Here is a 15,795-nt window from a genome sequence, read left to right on the forward strand (position 1 = left end):
CCCTTTGTTGCATTTCTGCATTTAATTTCAAGCTGTCTGCATACAGTGCATGAGAGAAAAATCAGTAAATAACTTAAATAATAAAAAAAAATGTAGCAATATCAGACAGTATAGCTGAGCCTATGCATTTCCATTTCACTTCACCTAGGTTTTATGTAAGCCAGATGTAAGAAAAATAACTAAAGAAAACTTCTTAACAAAATTTTCACAATATAAAAAAGCTAACGATATCTCTGTCATGTTCTTTTTAATTGAAATTCCAGAGTAAATAAAGCTGTTACGATTTGTACATAGGGGGGAAAAAAAAGGAAAAAAAAAAAAAGGAATTGAAAAAACTCTTCATATCCCATGTGGGACTTTTATCCTTTTCCTGGTGATTATGTAAATTTTTTTGTATTGTCTCCAAAGTGAAAAAACTACTATCACTACCTCTGTTTTGGACAGAATTCATGCTTGGCATTACTGTCCCAGTTGTGCCAGATGCTGTACAAATGAGTTAATTATAGACCTCAGGTGCACTGGTGGAAGTAAGCATTACTTCTTGGTTCTTTGTTACATGCAAACACTGCTGGTCTTTGTTATGGTGGCCTCCAATTACTCATTTGAACAACAGCATGCTAAACTATTGGGAAATCAAAGGTCATCTTGGCTAATTTGTGTTAAACATTGCAGGCCCTCTGCTTCACACTGGGCTTGTCTAGGATAACAGAACTAGGTGTCTGGAAAAGGAGAAGTCTTATTGTAGAAGAAACATTGGCATTGCTAGATATGGAGTGAAAATTCCTATGTGACTTTCAGAGGTCCAAGTTTTGATCTACGCCAATTATTTTCCAAGATCTATAGTTCCAATCCTCCCATAGTTTACTTTGTTGGTAATCTTTATTGTCCTCATAGAATAAATGGAAGGGAAAGATTCCAATCAAAGAAGTTTATGGGACATATACGTGATTGCCATCAATTAAAACAGAAAAATAAACAAGCGGACAAATGCACAGAGGTCATGTGCTGAGGGATCTGTTTTATCAAATGACTAGCTTCAGAGTAAACAAAGCCAAACCACCTTGTATGTTTTGAGTGTGGCACTAGCAAAAGATGCATTTTCTTAAGAGGTAGATGTCAGGAGAATGCAATTCTCCAATCATTTAGTCCATATAATGATGAGTTGGAAAGGTTGACTGTGACAGTAAAAGTTAATTGGAAGGAAAGTCTGACTTTACTGAATATGAAATGAAGATGGTAGCTTGATTCTTTACCAGAACCCTCTTGCTTCATTTCTCACTAAAGAAAATGCATAGAAGGGAATGATTAGTTGCAGCTGTGGTTTCCTTTTGAACTTGTGATAATCATATGTTTTGAATATATACATATAAATATATATAAAACACTATATATGAACATAAAGCATATATGCTTTGCTAACCTCTTTGGTATGGGTAACAGCCTATTAAAAGTGAAGAAACTTCATTTAATGGATTTTGAGATACTACCTGTGTTGCTCGTCAGACACTTAGAGAAACAAAACCAACAGAGCAAACCTGTACTCGGTGGATGGGTCATAACTAATTAACTTGTAACCAATAGATTGTAGGCCTAATGGTGAAACTCCTGTTTCAACATTTCAGTCATTGTGAAATTGAGAGGTGGAAGGGAAAGAATCTGATTTCATCAGCACAGGAAAGAATTTCTTCTGCTGGTATGTTCACCAGAGAAGCCAAAAATCTGTCAAAAAAAGCTATAGCAGGTTTTTAAAACTTACTTCCAATTAAAGCTGAAGGATTGATTGAAAATTTAAATTTATTTGAAGTAGTCTCTTTTTGGCTGAGTACAAGAGGGTCTTATCAGCAGCATGTTCTTTGTGAGAGCCCAGCCTAACTGTTCGACTTCAAAATGTGAACAAGTAAGCAACTAGAATTTTCATTGGGAGTGAAGGAGGAGATGGTGTGAAGTTACACATGTTATTAATAGAAAATGCCTGTTATCTGATTATGAGTTTTGCAGGACTGTGCAACAGAAGGAAATTATTACTGTACATTGCTACATTCTAAACAGGTCTCCTAATTTTAAGATATTTTACTATAATTTTATGTGTATCCTTGCTAGAGACAAGGGTATCTGGATTTTGATTGTGTTCTGTTTGTGTCTATTTCTACAAATGCAAATGCTGCTTGTTTTGAAGGGGAAGGATTAGTGGAGGTCTGTGTAGTGGTGTATCAATGAGGAGTCACAGATTTGCTACCACTGCAAGCCAGCTAAATCCCCTTAGGCATTCATTTCTGTCTGAGAGGTGCACGTTTCTGTACAGTGAGGGTACAACTTCCACACACATTTAAAAAACCAGAAGCTTTAAAAAAAAAGTTCTGCTCATATGGTCATTTCACAAGTGTTTCCAATGTTATGATGTATTTATATGACTCCTTATTTCCATGGGGAATTTGCAGCCAACTATTATAGTCTAGAAACTTTTTCAAGTACTGCAAAAAATAGGGTTTAGGTTAATACTTGTTGAACAGAGTGATTGCACCATCCATTTCACTGCCAGAAGTCTCCATGATGGTCTGAGTCGAAGGGGAGGGTATTTCTAAACTAAAAAAACCCAACAGTTTTCACTTATAGCAAGTGGCAAGGTGATTTCCTGGCATTAAGAAAGGGTCCTTGTCCTGAAGAGCTATGCTGCACAATCAAGGTCTGGGGGAGGCGGAGGGGGCTGGGGGTGGTGGTGGTGGTAGGGGGGAGAGAACTAAATGGACAAGCACAATCAAGGCAGTGTTTTCTATGCAAATTAGTAAGAGCATCAACAAAGCAACATAAGTGAAGCCCTAAACATAAATCACTCTAGTCAGAATATTGTTAAGAGAAGCTGGGTTACCAGAGAATACAAGTAAACAAAGGTAATTTGAATCTTGTTTGCTCTTCTCTTTCTGCCTATCAAAGGACAAAGTGTCACATAAAATCACTGCAAATGAGTTTGAAATGTAATCCCTAAGGACTCCATTCAATAGCATGCTTCTCTCTGTGCTGAGCTTCAAGCATGGGATGAGTCCACAGATTTCTACCAAGAAAGGATATTTGCACATTTTCTGCAGCTGTTTTCCTAATCAATATTAGAAATTAAGCACCAGTACAAGGAAAAATAAGAAGGGGAAAATAAAAAGGTATTTTCAAGTCTTTCTAAACTTACCTCAAAACCAAATAAAAAGTCCACCACACCAAAGTTAGTCTGCAAAGAGCTGCTCAGTACTTAGGCTGTCTGGAGGAAGGCTTGCTCGGACATAGTCAGTGTGCTGGAATTTTCACCACTATTTTAGTGAAACACAATGTATGAATTTTATAATCCCTGTTCTGAAGTGGGGAAAGTAATTTGTAACAGCCCACAATAATAAAGAAGCCTTTAATCAAGTCTGAACAGGGGCTAGGAGGAAAGTAGCCCACCACATTTTGAAGATAGTCAGATGTGCTTTTTTGGATAGACATGTATTGGACTTGCATAGGGTGGGGCTTTTTGTATTCAGCTAAGATTGCTGAGGAATGGTAGCCCACCCACGTGATGGCGAAAGGCCATCATGCCATTTAAAGCTTATGAAGCAGAGGTGACAGATGAAATCAAGAGGAATGGAAGTGTCAGTAAATATATTACAGAAAAGGCCATGGTGAAATTTATGAAAAGGCTTCCTCCTTGCTTTGATGCAAGGAGTGGGACCAAGGGGTCACAAAAAAAGCAACAAGAGGATTGAAATGTGATTTTTTTTATTTTTTTTGGGGGGGGGGGGGGTCATTGTACACTTATAGCCTATATGCAGGAAAGTACTGTGAGGACGCAACTTCAAAGCAAGTCTCTAAATGAAAGAATCACCCTTCACCTTTAGTGATGCAAGACAGGAATAAGCTTTCTAAAGGGGTGGTGTTTTTTTAATCAGTTAGAAAATATTGGAATACTATTCCTTCAAACAGCACTAATTTTTTCACTGCTGTTTGATAAAATGCACTGGAAATGCTAAATTTGTCACATTTAGCTTATTATTTTCTCATCAGCCATCCTTTGCACCAGTTGGACAGATTCTCCCGTTTCTCTTTCACTGTGAATGCTCTTCCAGCCCTTTTGGCTTTGCCATGAAAAAAAACCCTTACAATTTCGCAGGAGACTAGAAAAAGACATTTCCAACAATTTGAGCTCTGGTGCCACCTCGTGGGTAAGTTGCGAACAAGTGAAGAACGTATTAGGGCGCTGTTTGCAGGGCTGTCGGAGTCATAAGAACTAAAATAGTCCAGCTTATTATGGAAAATGGGCCTTTTTCTTCTTTTTCTTTTCTCTCTCTCTCTCTCTTTTTTTTTTTTCCTGAACACTGGTTTCAAAAGGAAAGACTGGGGGAAAATGAACTAGGACTAGCTGATATATTCTTAAGGAAAGGTGTGAAGAGAGGTTTCTCAGAGCACTGAGACAGAAAATAGTAGAATATGAAAAGAAAATTCCACCCCAAAACAAACCAACACCAAAACTCCCCCCAAAATGTACCAAATGTGTGGGTGCTTGCACCAAACCCTGCACTTGAAAATTACCCACCCTGTAGCCTGTCTTACTGTCTCTTGTGTGATACACAGGAGGCTCTGAGGAGAAGTGTTTATGAAGTTACTATTCAGCAGATTTGGGCAAATAAGGGTGAACTTGTAATAAATACCACAATAGAAGGTACTATTGCAAGGTGATACAGCTAAGCAGCCCTGTGTGTTTACCTGGCATAAAAATAAAAAGAAAATTTTTTTTTTTTCTTTAAATTAATCTTGTTTTCCATGTCCATTCCAGAGGTGACCTGTGCAGAATGTTTTCAATTGCTTCTTGCATTTACTACATGCTTCTTTTAGTTAAAGTCATTGCAATAAGATACACCAAAAAGTCTTTGAAAATCTGGCCTTTAATTTTTCAATGTCTTGTTTTGTAATCTATGGAAGTACCTCCTACATTCATCTAGACCAAGTATAGAAAAGCTGAACAAACTGCTTGTAAGGAAATCAGATATTACAAAAGTGGTGGCAACTTAGCATAGCTAGAGAAGGTGACCGTCACCACACTTAGTGTTGTTTTCTATGCTATTCTTTACAAATCCATGGAACAGCATGTTTCTGGATTTGTCTGAATAAAGAAGAGTAGAAAATAGATCTTGTATGTACTTTGATCGTACTATGCAGAGCCTTTCATTAAATTGTTCACTGTGATACTAATGTAGGTTTCCTGAATAGTTGCAGTTAATTAGTATTGTCTGATATGCATTTATATGACTCTAGCAATAATAACCTACAACCGCAATTAAATTTACTATGCTTATGTCAAACTCCACTTAGTCCTTCCTTCCTATCCACATTAAATGATTGTGGGTCATTATAAAAAATTGACATTTGATTTTTCCAAATAGTTGATGAGCATGAATTGATGAATGAACAGAAAGTTTGGACTTCTTACTGCTCAGTTTTATCTATTTTGAAATTCAACTCTTTTTCTTCCACCACCTCTTACCATATTCTAACCTATGCTAGAACTCGGCTGCTAAGCTACTTAAAAATTTCTTATAAGCTTCTTCGGAGGCTATGACAGACTTCAGGAAGTCCAATTGAATTATAAAGGTTCTTCCATTATCTTTGCAATTTTACAGCAAAGCACTCCACTCTTTGTGGAGTCATGCATGTTTAATTATGAAGATGATTAGGAGATTTTCAATATATTTTTCTAGGTGTTTCACATTTCAGTTAATATGAAGTTATGGACAAATAAATGTTTTTGATTTCTGAATTGATAATTTTATTTCCAGACTTGTTTATTCCAGATAATAAACGGATATGAATAAATACCATACATTGTTTATTATTGCTGCGAACACTATTCTATTCTTCAGAAAAGACTGGAGGGGTTGTGTGTAGAATTTCTGTTGCACTACCTGAAATTTTCAGTATGTGGCATTGTTTGAAATGAATAAAGTTTGCTTCTATTTGATTGAGGTGAATGCTTCTGGAATGTCTAAAAACCATGATACTTGGCCTTATGGAAGATTTTTTTAATCCATAGCACATCAATTAGGTCTGGACACAATGCTATAGTTAGGTATTTTTCTTTTTACCAAATTAAGATACAAACATGTAGCAAATTACTTGGATTGCTTAATCCCACTGCACAAAATATAAATCTTAGAATCTGGAACTTAAAATTTCAAGTTCATTTCATCTATACATGTATTTAGCCTGTTAAGAAGGAAAATACACAAATGTAGAATATGAAACTCTTACAAATGCACTACTCAAATGTTACAATGACAGACACCCCAGTCTCCACAGATTAATTTGCACAAGATAAATTGAAAAAAAAAAAAAGAAAAAAAGAAGAAAGTAACTTCAGTGAAGCATCAGTGCTGCTAATTACGTAGCTCTACATCGGAGAACATTTTTACCTTTCCTTTTAATGCAAAATACAAAATGCTTTCCTAATATATGGCTCCTTGGCTGTGGGAGAAATTGTACTGCCTAAACCCACTAGATGTAGCTGTTGACACTTGCAGGATAAAGACACTCGCGCCTCCCGCCTCCTCCCCGCCCCCCCGCCCTTCCCCCCGCAAGTAGGTATTTTGGGGGGTTTTGTGTGGTGTTTCGGATTTGGTTTTGTTTAGTTTTGTTTTAAACAAATCTTCATATTGTGGCTTTGCTTAAAATATTAAGGACCCCCTTTCACAGTCCCTGAATTTGTCAGTCTCTCTTCCATTACACGTGATACAAAAAGGGAATGTATAAAATTTAAACATGACAGGAGTGTTCATAAATTAATTATAAAGTAAGGATGTTTGAAAATAAATTGGGATATATGCTTCCAGCAATCGGCCTGAGATTGCAACTAGAGTGGTGTAGTGCAAGTTTCTCTTGCAGCATCAATGCATTTTACATAGCTAGGATATAGCAGTAATCCGATCAGCTGCAATTGCCACAATACCAGATGGATCCCTAAAAATAGAAGTCCTCTAGTAATCTGTCTAGATTATTGAATTCAGTGACCACTTCACAATGTATCAGGGAATTCTTGCAGAAATGGATCAAAATATATCATGAGGTTTTATTTTCAATGACATCTAGAAACCTTCTATGTTCTGTTCTACCATTTTCATGGGAAATGCTTTTATAATGATACATGATTTGCTATACTGCTTTCTGAAGTTTGGGGTTTTTTTTTCCAGCTACCAGTACTGTAGTAAAATTCAAAATAATATTGACAGTACCACTCTCTAATATTTTACTGGAATAGTTTAATTAAGAAAATACAGTGCAGAAATATGAATTTCTTTATCAACAAAAATAAGGCATAAGTGTAAGCATATACAAAACTTTTAATATCATTTTCCACTTCAGTGGTTACAAGAAGTATGTTTGCAGGCACATGTATTTGTATTTAGATGTTTTTTTAATGAATAATTGTAAAATGTGCATTTAGGGAGAGAGAGACAGAAAGGATGAATATGGTGGTGGAGAGCATCATGCATTTTCTTGGTTGTCATGTTTCATACATGCCCTGTGAATTAAAAAGAATGAAGCCAGGGGTCTGATGCTGCTTTTCATTTCTAGCTGATAAAGGCAAATAAACAGTTAATATAATAAAGTGGCAGTTATAGAAGACCGTTACTGACCAACTGTTGAAAAGTACCTGTACCAGTACATCTATGAATGTTATATTATTGGGAGAAATGCATGAAGATTTGGGTTTAGTTTACTGTTAGTGAAAGTATTTTATTTGTTATTAACATGAGTTGTGTTATACATGCAAACTACTGGCAGGAGAGTGGCATCTACACCCCTATCTGAATGAAAATAGATAAACTGCAGATATAAATAACCTGTCACATAACAGTGCCATCCACTCCCTTGTCCACTCGTCCTTTGAGCCCATCTCCTGTTCTTAGTTGTTCTTCTGTGACTTTGTATAGTCTTTAGTGGAATTGCTGTGTTATAAATAAATCTGTATCAACTGTAGATCCATATGTGGTACTCTGCCTCCATGATGACCATCTGACTTGCACAGAAGCACCAATGGCAATTGCCTGGTCCAAACAGAAGTGAAAGTAGATCATCAGTATAAGAAACAGTCTAATGGTCAGAGTGATAGGGTTACAGGTATTTAAACAAACCCAAAACTTGGCTCCAGGAATTTTGCCATGAGGAGCTCCAGAATTCAAAGTAAAATTAATCCCTGAAGCATTAAGTTAATAATGAATTACAGTGGTTTCTTAGTCTTCTTTCCCTGCTTAGCCAGGAGAAATTCACTCCAGCCACCAAGCCAGGAGAAAAACAGCAGTAGTTTTACCCTTTCTGAAGTTTTCCTGTTTTGTTTGATCTTCTCCAAAAGTGGGGCTCCTCTCCTCTCCTCTCCTCTCCTCTCCTCTCCTCTCCTCTCCTCTCCTCTCCTCTCCTCTCCTCTCCTCTCCTCTCCTCTCCTCTCCTCTCCTCTCCTCTCCTCTCCTCTCCTCTCCTCTCCTCTCCTCTCCTCTCCTCTCCTCTCCTCTCCTCTCCTCTCCTCTCCTCTCCTCTCCTCTCCTCTCCTCTCCTCTCCTCTCCTCTCCTCTCCTCTCCTCTCCTCTCCTCTCCTCTTTTTCTCCTCTTTTTCCTTCTTCCCCACCTTCTTTCCCTTTCACCATTATTTCTGGCTTTTTTTCCAATTCTGTATCCTATGGATATAGGAGGAGAAGTCAAGGACTGAAGATGTTGTAGCAGAAATCTAGTACAAATTCAGATCTCATATGAAGACTCTTTTTGTTATTCATGGCACTATTTACCCTGCTTTGGTCTCTAACATGATAGCTGGCCCCTTTTTCCTTTTCCTTCATTAACTGGTATCTCTAGAACAATCACTTCTCTCTTGGAAATAATTTCAATGTATGTGCTCAGTTCCTCAATCCATATCTGTAGTTAGAGACCTATATCCCTTCATTCAGCACTGTTTCTGAAGCCAATTGCATGTGGAGAATCCATACATCTCTCATCCCTTCCTGCCCTGCATCAAAGAAAAGGTCTTTGGCTTAGTCTCCTTTCCCCTGTGACTTTTATTCCTTCTGCCCTTTTTCAATCTTTTTCATTTTGTGAAAGACATTTCTGTGTTTACCTGTACTCCATTGACATCATACTGCCTTACATTATCTGTTTGGTCTCTTCGTGTTAGCTTTCCTTTCAGACATTGACTTCTGTATGTCCATCATTGGAGTCTTCTCTCTTTCTGAGGACTTCATCTTCCATGCTGACGACTCTCTTATGGCCTTACCCTCATAAAACTTTAGTCTCATCTCTCCAGTTGACTTGCAGCTCTGCCTTCACTCACTCAGGTGAAAGGATAGTATATTGTTTTGACTTTCATAGTGCACAGTTTTCTTCCTGATCTTCCTGTTACTTCTTTGACAGTGACTGGTGCTTTTCATCATTGCCTGTTTGCCCTCTCTCTCTGATGCAGTTCACTAGGACTTTCATCAGCACCAATGCATGTTCTCTCTCCCCTTCTCTCTTCCTTCCCACTTTGATACAATTTTGATTATTTTCCTCCTCACCTTGTTTTCCCACCTAGACTTGTTTTTCTCCTACCCCACTGCAATGCTGACAGTTGTACAGCGAACCTTCATTTCCCCTTCTACTTCTGCTTTTACAGTTTTTCCTCTGGAACTGTGAAGACTACAGTGACAGTTAGCCAATTCTTTCCGTTACTAAGTCATACTCTTCCCCTCATGTCTGCTTCTTCAATGCTAGCCATTAAGACGAGATCGGACCTGCCTGATTTCATATTTTATAATGAACTAGGTGCAGGTGCATGAGGGCACACTGTGTGAACATTTACGGTACAAATGAAAGAGAGAGATGAAAGATGGACAGACAGGAATTATCTGTCATTAATGACTAGTGTTCACCAGGTGGTCATTAATCCCTAAGGAAAACATAGTACTTGGATATTTATTCTTATATCAATGTAACTTGCTTTTTCTATTTAAATCTGTCTTGGATATTTATTCTTATATCAATGTAACTTGCTTTTTCTATTTAAATCTGTTTTTCTGTATCTGTATACCTCTTCTCCCCAGGCAGGTGCAGGATGAATGAGCCATCACTTAACAAATTACAAGAGCTGATGTAAGAAGATGTACTTTATTATGAATAGTAGTTCTGCATCTCTGTTTCAAAACTTCGCCTTTCTCAAGGGGGTAAATAAATTGTGAGCTGTACATTGAGGCTAAGCCTTTCAGCTGATGTTGAGTCATACGAATCAAAAGATATTTTTTTTTTTTTTAAGGGAGGATTTTGTGTATCCCCAGAGCCTTACATTATGCATACAAATTGGACAAATCTCCAGATATTTCTACTTACAAAATTCTGTGGAACTGAGTTAAATTCTGTCTGATTCCATAGGTTGGGTGAAAATTGTCTTTCAAATAAGGCCTATTTTCACTGAACGTATTCTTATTTATGTATAACTTTAGGTATACTGTTGTCATGTTCATTGTCCTGTACATGGAAAATATGAAATTGCATTGGGATGTATGGAAAAAGTAAATTCTTAAATCCTAGTTGTTGATCATCTGTTTGTTTGTTTTTAAAGAAAGGAAATATAACATGGCACTATGTAGGAAGTGATTTGTTAATTCTCAGTAGTTCCACATATTTTGGGGATTCCCCACCCCCCCACCCTCCACCCTCCCATCTACCTTATTTCTCTACTTGTATTAACAGGGCTGGAGGGCTACTTAATCCCCTGTACACCGATGGTAGGTAGTCATATAATTTTCACAGCTAAAATCTTATTCAGGATAGCTGTTGCCATTGGAAAGTCGAGGTCTTACAAGGCAAGAGCTGCATTACAAACTCATACATAGGTGAAAGAAAAAGTGTATGAAATGCATTGTCAGATATTACGAAGATGATTCTGAAACTGAGTTGCTTGCTGCCACGCAAATGTGCTCACTTGGAAAAGAAACGCAAATACAATGCATTACTACTGCTCTCAGACTAAAAATGCCTGTAACCTTTTTAGCCTGCTGTCTATGGTTACAATGAATTTGTTGATCCCATTCAAAACAGGCGTTGAACTGCATTTCATGCACCTAGAAACAGGGAAAGTCTGTTCTGTGTATGTAAACAAGTTACTAAACATCAGGAAATATGACTGAAGGTCTACTGTGCCCTTTGTGATTTTTCTTGTCCTTGGACTGGAGTAGGTAATCCTTTTCTTCATGGTACCTGCAAAGTACATTAGGATTCCTGGATGCATGTGTAGCACTCAGAGTCAATGCTTTGGACTGATGGTGGAAACAGGTAGGATGGAGGTAGTGTGATCTCTTTGCAGCTGCCACGGCTAATAGAAGGGCAGCTGCATCCAGCATCAGAGCTTTCAATAGCCTTTTGAGGATATTGTAGAGAGTACCAAAGTGATTTGGTCTAAAAGTTACATGTGCCTGACCCACTGTGGTGAGGCTGACCCTTGATGAAAAGCTTGTCAGATACAGATCAATATAAATGTTTTCAACCAGGAGAACCAAATGGAAATATGAGAACAGTCCAGGTTCAAAAAGAAGTCCTAAATTACAAGCCTAGACTAACCCTTTCAATAACAGGGACAGGAGCTATCCTTGTTATAGTCTCAAATACCCTGTTCCCACATACATCCCTTTTGGTCAGACCTAATAATCTTCCAGTGGGTGAAGTGCATTTTAGACCCTGGAAATTTTTAAATGCCTTACAAGACAAAAAAAATAATAAGAGCACAAGGCTGTTGGTGTTCAGCACAGACTCATCTGCCCGTACATATGTACTTTATGTAGATGCCAATGACAAGAAGGCTGAGAAGTTTTAAGCAAAATAAAAATGAATCTTTTTCTTTATATGTGATTTTTCACAAATACTAGTATTCTTTGTCAGAACTGAAAGTACCATGTTGCATTAAATGAGTATTATCAAGAATAAAGTTTTCACAGAGCTGAAAGATAAGCATAGCTACTCCGTATCAAGATGTCTTATTAATGCATCTAAGCATGTACTTACATGCAGTAGTTATTCCAACACTACATTACAGATTGTATCCCTGAAATTACCGTTGATCATCATTTAACACAGGAAGAAAATACTCACAAAGATACATCTGAAAGTGCATATTTGGTCAAACTTCCTTAGAGGTTCCCAGCGGACATGTCATGCCAGCCCATTGACTCCCATTAGCCTAAATAGTATGTACTTTAAAGCATCTCACAGTTCTAATGACAAAGCAGGTCAGCCTGTTGCTTGCTGTGTGATGTAAGTGTAATTGCTTTCATTTCACTGGAAATGTTAATGAAAGCATGAGAACACACTGAAATCCAGAAAACATAAAAGAGTGACACCACATGCTGTTCAGCACTGCTCAGGGCTGATGCTGAGGCCAATGCCACAGGTAAGTGCAGTTGCTCAGAAGTGGCCAGAATGGCTGTTGATATGTCTCTTACCTTCCTGTTTCAATTACCTTTTCAAACAGATTTCTAGTTCCACTGACAGTTTTGGAGGACATCCTGAAGCCATTTGAAGCTATTTCCAAGGTAGTGGCTATGCTTTCATGCTTGCTTCTGGACTTAATGGGAAATCCTCCTTGAATCCTCTTTGCACTCTTACAGTGTCCAGCCTTTACTTTGGAATACATGGTCCTTCCAAGGAATCATCTTCTAGAAATCACATAAGAGTTAAAGAGCTAATTTCTGTTGCACACATACACTCCAGAGACAACAGCTGTCTTATAATTTTTTAAACGGAGCTGTATGTTTTGCCGCTGAAGAAATATGACTACTCCCATAACTCATTCGGCAGGTGCTAATGAATAGGGAAGATGCTTCAAATTAATTTTCATTTAATTCTGTCCCTCTAGCTAAGAACTTTAACTCTATGGTCTTTTAGCAACAGAAAAAAAAAAAAAAACAACAAAAAAACGAAAAAAAAAACCAAAAAACCAAAACAAAACCAAAACAAGTGAACAAAAACATGATACTGAATATCGTTACTTATGAGATGTATCTGACAAAGTTTGATTTCACTTTTCAGAAAAAAAAAAAAAAAAAAAAAAGACCTAATGGAGACAAGAACTGCCAGAAGGGATCTCTGTCATTCTACACTTCCTTGCATTCTTGAAGGCAGGATTAAGACAAATGGATGCCAATAATGCCCATAGGAAATATGTAGCTAACATTACTACCGCCTTTATGAGAAAGGTACGCTGCTTTGTCTGGCTGCTCTTGTATGTAGGCAATACTTCCCCACAGAAAAAGATGGGTGATAAGATGTTTCAAAACACTCATAAGCAAGTCTTTTTTGAGGTCATCCAGCTCTTTTCAAATTTTTCATTGATGTGAGAAAGTCAACATAACTACTAGTAATACATCTTCAGATACTGTGTGCAACTTATTGCTGAACAAACATACACCCCTGCAAGTTAAAGGATATTTAACGATTGACCATCCACTGGAAGGAAAACAAAACAAAGCAAAAAATACTGAACTTGGACTTTTCCTGCCATCTCAAATTCCATCTGATCTTTCAAGACAGCTGCTTTTTCTAATCCAATGATGAGACATAATGGCAATTAATTTGCAATTGATAAGTACAAGAGAAATCTGTGGAGGTAAAACAGTCAACTCTGTTTTTAAAGCTGAAATTCTCAGTTCTGTTCCCACTTCCTCCGAGCTCACTGACATCAACAGAATTGCATTTGCATACCTCTGCTGTTAATAAAAAAGCATCAGAGTCCACACTCTAGTCTGTGGTGGGTTTTAGTTGATTTGGTTATTACCCTTCTGTAGTGTGCTTAGGCGAACACTGTACTGTGCTGTACTGAGTTACGTCTGGACTGCTGCCTTCACAGAGATAGAAGTGAGAGTACTCGTAAGCAAATGAACTACCAGAGTTTGCAGAAGCTGTTAATAACATAATACAATAGCCAGTAACAGGTAAGCCTGTCGCTGCTACATTGTTTTCAGACACAGTAACAGAAATACTTGCAAACCAGGGGTGTAGCAGGTTGCAATGTGGCAACACGGAGCAGGGGGAGGGAGGGGAAGTTGTGTTTTTTTCAGGTGCCTAACTAGAAAGTCCTTGTTAGCACCTTTTTAGAGGCAAGGCTGCCCTTTTTTTTCAGCTTGTAATTACAGTGACATAAAATAAGTAGACAGTGGTAGTCAGTCAGCACCCCAAAAATCTATTAAAACACCCTGAATATCTTTGATCTGCATTCTTGATGCTGGCAAAATGTTAGAAGTCTGCATAAAGTGACAAGACAACAAAAAATCCCAGCAGTAAAGAATTACTGTTATTCTTTTGTATCAAATCAGAGTCCTGTCTGCAGGAAGGGATGGTCTAATCAGCAAGGAAAAAAAATGGTCTGAGGTCAGTCTCAGTGAATGGCAACCTGGCAGAAAAGACATTTCAGCATCTTCCTACCATTTCCTGTAGTTGATTGTAATGGCTGTTGATTGTAATGGTAGTTTGAGCCATTTTATATTATGGGAATTGTCAAAATTTGTATTGTACAAGGACTCATAGGTTTACAAAAATACTCATTAGGAATTGCAGCTAATGCAATCTATAGCCTTCCTAAATACTAGATAGAAGCAATCTCTCACCACACTTTCCCCCTCATTTCTCCATTTCTCTGTCTTTCACTATGCTATTATAGTAATTATTTCCTTTGCTCTGTTTCATTCTGAGGACCATTGTGAGGGTTCCAGGATTGTCCCTGGTAAGAATAAAGCCTGTTATAACCTAAGAGCAGAGTCTCCTGATGTTATGTAAATCACATTCAACAAAGCTTATGCAGGAATCACTCTTTTGACCATCAGATGATGCATCATTACAAAAGGAGCATTTGAAAACTGCTGCTCTTTGTATGGCTGCTTCAAGAATGCTGATTTTTCAGCTGAAATTTTACATTATTTTATAGCTGAGACAAAATACTACAAAACAATAAAATAATAAAAAAAAATTCTTTGCCTTCTTCATGTCCTGTTTCTCTCTATCACTATTTTTTTTCTGTTTCTCTCTGTGCTAGAACAACAGAGGAAGTTACTCTTTACCTTCACTTGTCTCTAGCATACAATATATGATTCTAATTCTACCAACATTTCTTTGTACTCCTGAGTATGATGGTGCAACCAGCCTGAAAGCTTATGGTGCCATTGAACCACAATTTACTATAAAAGACTTTTCACGCATATTTTTGTAAATAAAGTTGAAAAGTAGTCTAGCATTAAGACCATAGAAATTCCCAGCTTGCCCCTGAATGCACCCTTTTACCCTGTTGAATACCTACATGTGGTTTCCAAGTGTGTTTTTAACTTTTGGCCATCATTTTACTCAAATGGACTGTCTTGTAAAAGATTAAATTTGTATACCATGGTAAAGAGAAATAAAGTGAAACTGAAGATTCTTCAGCCATAAGGGGTATATCTGTTAGATGTAAGTCAGGAAAATAAGTAGATTAATGAAAAAGTTTTAGCTATGAGTACTAGAAAAGTTGTATAAGCCCCAACTAATCCTCCAAAGTGAGCAGTAAGATGTAAGATGTAAGATGTCATGTAAGAAGGCTCTTAGGTATACATCAGTCATGTATTTTAATGGGGCTTGTTAGAACTCATCAGAAAATTTCCTGACCACTTCTGTTCTAATTGCTTCTGTTTTCATTTAAACAATCTGCAGTTGTGGAGGGTTGGTATGGCCACAGCATGACTCTAATCAACAAAAAATGTGCAGCTGTTATCAAAAAAAGCTGTCTGCAAAATTGGAAAA

Source organism: Accipiter gentilis, chromosome Z, assembly GCF_929443795.1.
Source record: "Accipiter gentilis chromosome Z, bAccGen1.1, whole genome shotgun sequence".
Lineage (NCBI taxonomy): Eukaryota > Metazoa > Chordata > Aves > Accipitriformes > Accipitridae > Astur > Astur gentilis.